Below are 8,845 nucleotides of genomic sequence, written 5' to 3'. Positions count from 1 at the left end.
GAATGAGAAATTGGAAATACTAAACTAATTAACTGCAGACGTGAAATAGCAAACAACGATACACACAGAATAAACTTTACTTTTAATATAACAACACATAAAATAAAATTAAATAATTCAATAAAAAAGATGTCAGCCTACTGGAAAAAGGTTCGATGTTAGCTATTTTGGTCCTTTCTGAATTTTACATATTACATAATTACATATATTTCTCTTTGAGAACTTTCTATTCTTTTTCTGATGAGTTCATGGAAGAACTATCTAATATTCATATACAAATACCAGTTGTTCCTCCGTAAACAAAACAGATCTGCAAAATGCGCGAAATGTTTTTATTTTGGGAAAAAATGATTGGTAAGATGAATTTAAACCATGGACTTTTGAATATAGTACAATCTATCTATCTATCTATCTATCAATCTATCTATCTATCTCCACACACACACACACACACACACACACACACACACACACACACACACACACACACACACACACACATTTATTATTTTATTTATAAATGCTTTACACACACGTATTAATCACTCTTGAAAACAAATGTTGCTTTTTCATGTTAATATATTGGAACTTAATTACAAAATCCCAATTAATATCAACAGACAACTTAATTTTTTATTGTTTTCATTATAATGAGATTGTTTACTAATATTGATGGTTGTCCCTATCGACTTTTAATTTATTAATTTTATGACGAACTGCGTAAAAGGAGAATTCGTATCGCCATTTCATCGGTGTGTTCGTCTTTTTATATTTCCGGGTTGCCTGGCACGTTCTTTTTTCTTTCTTTCTCTCACCTGTTTTTTTTTTTTTTTTTTTCGGGCGGCCTTCGTACGGATTGGTTGCCAGCTAGGTGGGTGGGAGGAGTTTCGCCTTATGATCCGCCCCCCACCAGGCGAACAAGGTAAATGAAACCGAACTGCAATCGAAGGTACGAAGCACACGCTCTTCGCTAACAGAACAGATTCACACGAGGACAGCAGGTGCGACGCAACAAAGAGACCTCTTTCCGGATAACTTTCAAAGGTACACGTGAAAATTTTCTAAATATTTTATGCTCTAATGTAATCAATTCTGTATTAATTAAAAAGAAAAACAAAAAACAAAAAGAAAAAAACAAACAAACAAACAAACAAACAAACAAAAAACAAACAAACAAACAAAAAACCACAAAGAAACCACAAAGATACATAAAATACAGACAAATCTTTATGATGTACGTACCTGTCACCTAATTAAGATATCATATACAAAAATCACGTCAATCAAGTTTATCAAGTAGTTTTTTTTTTAAAAGCGCTATTTATTGTTTATAAATAAGGGGGAGGGGAGACAATTCGGCAAATTTTTATCTGGTTTCTACCTTAACATTTTTCTTTAAAATGACGACTTTTGTAGGCTTTTGTGTATACTGAAAACGAATATTGCATCAAAATTTTCCGCCAATAAGTAGTTTTCCGGATATTAAGCAATATCATTTCTTATGTTATTACTAGTGGCCACCTTGGTATGCGCGAACCTGTGCGAGTACGTGCGTAGTTTCTCAGGCCTGCGTTTACAAGCTAGAGCGCGCGCTTGACTATAAAGATGGTCACCAGCAATAACATAAGAAATGACATCGCTTAATATTCGGAAAACTACTTATTTGCGGAAAATGTAAATGTAATATTCGTTTTCAGCATACCCGATTAGTCGTCATTTTAAAGGAAAATGTTTAGGTGGAAACTAGGTAAATATTTACCGACATCTCATTTGAACTATTGAGATCAAATTCATCCTTCCAATGGCTACAATTTATTATTCGATGCTTCCGTTCAGTCTAAAGAGACAATGGATACCCCTGTAAGGATAGCTGCGCGAGTTTGTGTGAGGCAAGGGTTGCGCAGTCTCCCAATCACACTTCTCCTGAATCGGCACTGCCAGGGTCTAGTTGGGAAACAATGCCGATTAAGCGGAGAGCACATAACTGGAATTCCTAAATGGTCACCCATTTTATTATTGACCAGGCTCAACGTTGCTTAACTTCGGTAATCTTACGGGAACCTGTGTGTCAACGTGATTATGCCGTATATTTACTCTTCCAATGGTTAAAAATCGCCCCCAAAATAATTTTCTATATCTAAAAAAATACTTGATCAATTTACGTGATTTTTGGAATATGACATCTTCGTTGCATGACGAGTATGTACACCATAAAGGATTTTCTGTTTATTATTTTATTTTTTTAAATAAATCAATTTCTAAATAAGAACCATATTTTCTTGTCCAATGTTCATATTAGGTACTTCTTCTATTAGGCACTCCATGCGGGGTTTCTATTTATCCAATTGTATCCAAACGTATCACCTGCTGCTATCATTTTCTATGTACCCGTGTTATATATACTGTTTATACTTTGTAAATCTACATCTGTAGTAGTTTGATTATCTAATATATCTACTCCCGTCTGATATTTCCACCAGAGAATTTCCTATATGCTACACAATTATGTAACCTACCCTCTGATGATGGAATATTTTTTGTGAAATTTTAATTAGGCAACTGGCTATACGTAAAGTCTCTTTGTTGAAACATACCATACTTAGAATCTACATAAGCAGCCATCCATGGCCGAGTATTAAACGTTGTATTAGTCACATTAGTATTTTGTACCTGCCCTAATTCATTAGTGATAGGTAGATATTTGTTATCTGGAAACCACAACTTTTAATTCTAAAAGATTTAGGCCCGAAACCCCCTCGGGGGTCCGGCCTTTTGAGTTGGCCATGTGCCTAAGTTTTTTGTTCACCGTTAATTTTACTGTATTTTTTAACATGAATAAAAGATTTAATATCTCAAAGTGTAGTATCTGTTCCGGCAGATGCTGCACTTAAGATAATTTGTATCAGTCAATGGAGGGGAAACCCTCTATACTGGGAACCGCCTGGGTAATACCTAGGAGGTCCACCCTCCCAGGCCTTGCCACCGGGCTTTCCGGTGGGGCAAGTTTATTGCTTGCTGCCTGAGGCGCCCCGACCGGGGAATGCCGACGGGGTTACTCAGGCAATTTTTAAAATTGCAGGAGTGCCCCTCCTTTAGGGGAGCCTGCGGGGTTCCCACTTTCCGGCCTTGTGCCACATAATGCTGATGTGGGCAGCATTTAAATAAAAACCCTCTATACTGGGACAATTATTATTTTTGGTAACCAGAGTGCCCCCTTTTTGCCTACTTTTAGGGGAGCTGGTTTTTACCTCACATTAAAAACGGCCTTGTGCCTAATTTGCTCAGTGGGGGAGCAAATAAATACCATCTGTTCCGACAGATACTGCAAGCAAAGACCATATGTGGGGGCGACCCCACATATAAGACATTGGTCAATGTAGGGGCAACCCTTATACCAATTGTCATTATCCAGCTCCCCTACTCCCCGGGGAGTTGGTCCCCATTTCCCCTTCACTCCTCACTTTAAAAATCGGCCTTGTGCCTAATTTGCTCGGTGGGGGAGCAAATAAATACCATCTGTTCCGGCAGATACTGCAAGCAAAGACCATATGTGGGGTTTCCCCCACATATAAGACCTTGGTCAATGTAGGGGCAACCCTTCATTTGTCACTATCCAACTCCCCAACTCCCCTACTCCCCGGGGAGTTGGTCCCCATTTCTCCTTCATTCCTCACTTTAAAAATCGGCCTTGTGCCTAATTTGCTCTGTGGGGGAGCAAATAAATACCATCTGTTCCGACAGATGCTGCAAAGCTATGACTAGCAAAGACCATATGTGGGGGTAACCCCACATATCTAAACTTGGTCACTGACGGGGCAACCCTTCATACAAACAGTTTCTAATCCAGCTCCCATTTCCCACCTCTCGGGAGCTGGTGCCCCCCTTCCCTCCATCTCCACATTAAAAAACGGCCTTGTGCCTAATTTGCTACGTGGGGAAGCAAATAAATACAAAAAAAAAAAAATAATTAAAAAAAAATAAATAAATAAACGATTTAGACACGCTCATGTAGTAGTGCCACCAGGCGATGGTCCCACATGTAGGTCCCCCATTTCGACATCTGTGGTGTCACTAGTATCGGATCGTAATTATTTATCAACACATCTTTGTTCGGGCTGCTTACGGACTGTACTGAAATAATAACGTTATTATTTAGAACCCTATTCTCAACATGGGGAAAGGCGGGGGACTTTGTTAACTATTCTTTACTTTCACCTAACAATTTAATAAAGATACCGTATAAATTGAATTTAACTTGAAAATTCTATCTAAAAATAGCACAGTAGTATACCGAAAAAGACGCTTGTATTGTTCTGGTAATCCAGACGACTCAACCTTCTTTCGATAAACGATACTAATAGCGAAATAAAGATGATCGACTGAGCTTCAATCTATGGTTACCCCCCCCCCCATTGTAAACCATTTGCAAAATAATAAAAAAAAAATACTCGCCTATCTACAATTGTCAAAAAATACCTCCCACTCTCTATCTGTGCCTAAAACTAAACGAACGCAAAGTTTATTTTCTAGAACTGTCTGTCTATGGAACATAGTACCGTGGGACTGCTTCCCAGCTGACTATAACATGGTCGTTTTAATCTAATGCAAATGAGCTGTCCCTTTATATAATTAAACCCTATCCAAGTTCTACCGTTACTAATCATCACGGTGTTACCTAACCGTCTGCCTAATACTAATTAACCTCTATCGTATAGTACCACCCCGGACTTTAACAAGCGGCGGCCCATAGGTAAAGAAAATGTTTTAAAGGAAATACGTTAAAATAATATTTTTGGTTTTAGCTAATTATTTAAACTATCTGCTTAAAAAATATGTGTGTGTATATATATATATATATATATATATATATATATATATATATATATATAGAATGAGAGCTTCATCGCAAATTAATGGTTAAATTTGGGCTCAGTTTTTTACTAATCCTTATTAATCCCTATTAAATATGCTAATCCTTATTAATCTCTATTAAATGTGCTTCGAGCAAATACCATAATACTTAGTTTGCTGCACCTTATGATAACAAAAGTCCATACAAAATTTCAGTCAAATCGGTTCAGTAGTTTCCCAGAAAAAGTAGATCAAATGTGGAATTATGATGATCGTATTAATTCGTAATTATGCATCGAACGGTTACCATAAGGTTAAGGGTAGGATTTTTTAACTTGTCTATTTGCTTTACAAAACTTAAAAAAAAATTTACTTAGGTGTATTCAACTAGAATCGAAACCAAAACATAACGCTCTCTAGTATTATTCGTTACCGTCTGAGCTAAGTTTGCATGCATGTAAAATCTTTAAAAAATGACGTTGTTAAGGTATATTTGTGCATGCGTAGGCGCAACACGTTTAGCTGACCTACATATGCTATTTTCCTGCTTTGTTTTCAATTTTGACCTTTTAGCAGTTATTTTTACTAGCTAAAAACCAAATCGAATTGGTTTCACAGATCTAAATAACCTCTATATCAAGTTTCAAGTCTGTAAACCAAATATTGAAATATTGACAGAGTAGTTTGGCAGAGGCCGTTCTGCACATAGACAGACATATAAATTTGCTTCGCGAGGACTCGTTAGGTTAAAATTTAAACTATTGCCTCTTTACGAGGATGAGATGCCGTACATACTGTGTATCTGAATTGCCATATATCTTTTCATAACATACTATATATATATTATATATCAGGGTGACCCGACGTTGCCCAGGATTGAATGATGATCAACGTATGTTTCACACTCCCATATTTTTATTGTTATCGAAATCAGTGAAATCGTCCATTTTTTAATCAAAGCGATTGCCTGCTCTAGTTGGGGATCTATCCCGGTGCACCGGGAGGAAACTAAAAGGCCTCTCACATTGGCTTAGTTCACAATGCGTTGTAGTTTACATTGCACTGTAGAGAACATACTGTTGATTTAATAAAATTATTTTTATACATAAAAGTTTAAAATACAAAAGAAAAATATTATACTTCAATTGTGCTCTAAAAAGAAACATTCGTTTCGAACGCACCCCTGTCATATCAAAGAATCAACTGTTGATTTTATATGTCTGGCCTTTCTGGTTGTGCGGTGATAATGGCTTGAATTTAAGTTTAAAATGAAAACTCAAGTATCATTTCAACTTGTGTGATAATAAAACTTTTCAATATATATATATATATATATATATATATATATATATATATATATATATATATATATGTGTGTGTGTGTGTGTGTGTGTGTGTGTGTGTGTTTATATGGGAAAATATGCTTATTCAATTATATTTCACCCTTTATTTATACCAATCCTTGTACTTATGAGGCTCAATATAACTATAAATGACAAAAATCTATATTCTAAATTCTGACAAGCTTCTGAGTTTGACCTTTACTCCTGATCTGAAATGGAACACGTACATCAAGTCTGTTGCCAAGGTCGCTGGAAAGATGGTGGGATCCTTCTACCGCTCCAGAAGATATCTCACTACTGATGCAATTCTCTACCTATATAAAAGCCAAGTATGTCCAAGGATGGAATACTGCTGCCATATCTGGGCAGGAGCTGCTAAAAACAGCCTATCCTGCCTTGACAGAGTACAAAATAAACTTCGTGGCTTAGTGGGGGATGCCCTTTTCTCTACCCTGCAACCTCTCTCCCACAGAAGAGACGTTGCGAGCCTATCCTTGTTTTATCGTTATTTCCATGGCAGGTGCTCGTCTGAACTCCAATCTCTGGTCTCCCTCGCCAATCTTTCACGAAAAACACCCGTCTAGCTGAATCCACTGTGAAAAATTTTCCCCACTCTATATCTGTGCCTAAATCAAAACGTGGATTCCATGAACAAAGCTTCGTTTTTAGAACTGCACGCCTGTGGAACTCTGTTCCGTCTGCCTGCTTCCCACCGGACTACAACTTGGATGTCTTCAAGTCCAATGTTAAGAAATTCCTAATGAACCGCCCCCTTAAGTAAACACTTCATCAAATCTCCACACTAACGTAATGTACTTGCAATAACCCTTATCCTTGAGTGGCTTCCGGGCCTTGATAAGTGGTGATCACTGTGTAAAAAAAACATCGTTTGTAATGGAGATTTGATAAAGTGTCTTACTTAAGGGGCCGGTTTATCAGGAATTTGTTTATGTTGGACTTGAAGACATCCAAGTTGTAGTCAGGTGGGAAACAGACAAACGGGAGAAAGTTCAGACAGACAGAAAAACAAAGATGGCGAAAAACAGCAAAGAAAGATAAAGACTGAGAGAAGGTCCTAGAAGGACAGAGAAAGAAAAAGATAAATGCATCGGGATATACAGAAAAAGAAAGTTGGAGAAATACGGATAAAGACAAAGAGAAAGAGAGAGAAAGACAGAAATCAGGAAAGATAAACACCGTATAAAATAAATATTCAATGATAAAGGATGAGAGTGATAGATAAGAGATGGGTGATTGTGTGTTTAAATCGCAAATTACGGCTGATTACAACAATTTTAATGGATTTTTTAAACATAACTCAATTCCAAAACTAAAGAACATTTTAACATGTATTTTGTGTAACCTATTTTATAATGGGTAGTTGCCTGTGTGTTGGTATGTCCAGTTAAATTTAAAAGCTACTAAACAAAACTCCATAAAATTGGTATATTTTCATCAGCGTTGCCCATCTGAAATTGAGAAAAAAATGTTAATTCATTGACCCTAAGCTGGCACAGATTTTGTCAGAATTTAGACGGTTTTCACTTTCTACAGTTTTGTTATCCAATTGTTTAATTTCCCCCACTCTTTATCTGTGCCTAAACCTAAACATAAATTCCATGAACAAAGCTTCTTTCTTAGAATTACACGCCTGTGGAAAACTGTTCTGTTGGCTTGCTTTCCAACTGACTACAATATTGTCGTTTTCAAGTCCAACATGAACAAGTTCTTGATGAGTAATCCAATTTACCAAATTTACACTACTAACTACTACTACGACATTTTTCCTTTGACTATTGTACACTCATTAACCCTAATCCTCGAGTGACCTCCGAGCCTTGATAAGAGGATGTGTTCAAGTCCGTTAACAAATTCCTAATGAACCGCCCCCTTAAGTAAACACTTCATCAAATCTCCACACTAACGTAATGTACTTGCAATAACCCTTATCCCTGAGTGGCTTCCGGGCCTTGATAAGTGATGACCACTGTTTTTTTTTTTTTTTTTTAAATCCAACATGTTTATTTCTTTCAATATATTAAAATGTTCAATTCTTAACAGCAACTGTTTCGTAGCACAAAAAGAATCATATAATTGTTCTGTCAATTTTTGAACATTCTCCGCCCTGACTTATCAGAAGATCAATCACTCATTAACTTTAAAATAATATAAATATGGGTATGATTACATAAATATGAAACAATTCCAGAGTAGTTGCATGCAATTGTGTTTTATGGTGTTTACGCCATCTTTGATTTTTATGGCAGAGTCATCATGCTTTACCAACGTATTAATATGATTTAATCATATTGTTACGATCAACACTAAAATATCTTATATGATACCTTTGGAAATTTATTATTTATAAAAAGTTAATATTTATTGTATTAGATAATGTTAAGAATAGTTAAGTAAAGGTTACAATGCCCAGCCTTATTTTGTGAATGTTTACGAGCACTTTACAAGGATGGAATATTGTTGCCACATCTGGGCAGGAGCTGATAGAAAGGACTTGTCCTGCCTTGATAGAGTTCATAATAGACTTCGTAGCCTCGTAGGAGATGTCCTTTTCTCTTCCTTGCAACCTCTATCTCACAGAAGAGATGTTGCGAGTTTGTCTCTGATGTATCGCTATTTTCATGGAAGGTGTT

At 36.5% G+C, this 8,845-nt stretch overlaps 1 protein-coding gene across 1 annotated transcript in view; it reads left to right on the top strand.

The window, feature by feature from the left end:
- Positions 1-512: 512 nt before the first annotated feature.
- LOC145261028 (uncharacterized) overlaps positions 513-8,845 on the top strand; it is a 77,881-nt gene continuing 69,548 nt past the window's right edge. Inside the window, exon 1 of the mRNA XM_080119157.1 lies at positions 513-1,044. The gene's annotated coding sequence lies outside the window, so the exon portion shown is untranslated. The remainder of the gene's footprint in view (positions 1,045-8,845) is intronic.

The sequence above is a fragment of the Euprymna scolopes genome, chromosome 37 (assembly GCF_053919585.1).
Source record: "Euprymna scolopes isolate OS-2025 chromosome 37, ASM5391958v1, whole genome shotgun sequence".
Classification (NCBI taxonomy): Eukaryota; Metazoa; Mollusca; class Cephalopoda; order Sepiida; family Sepiolidae; genus Euprymna; species Euprymna scolopes.
This window is presented reverse-complemented; position numbering and strand designations above follow the sequence as displayed.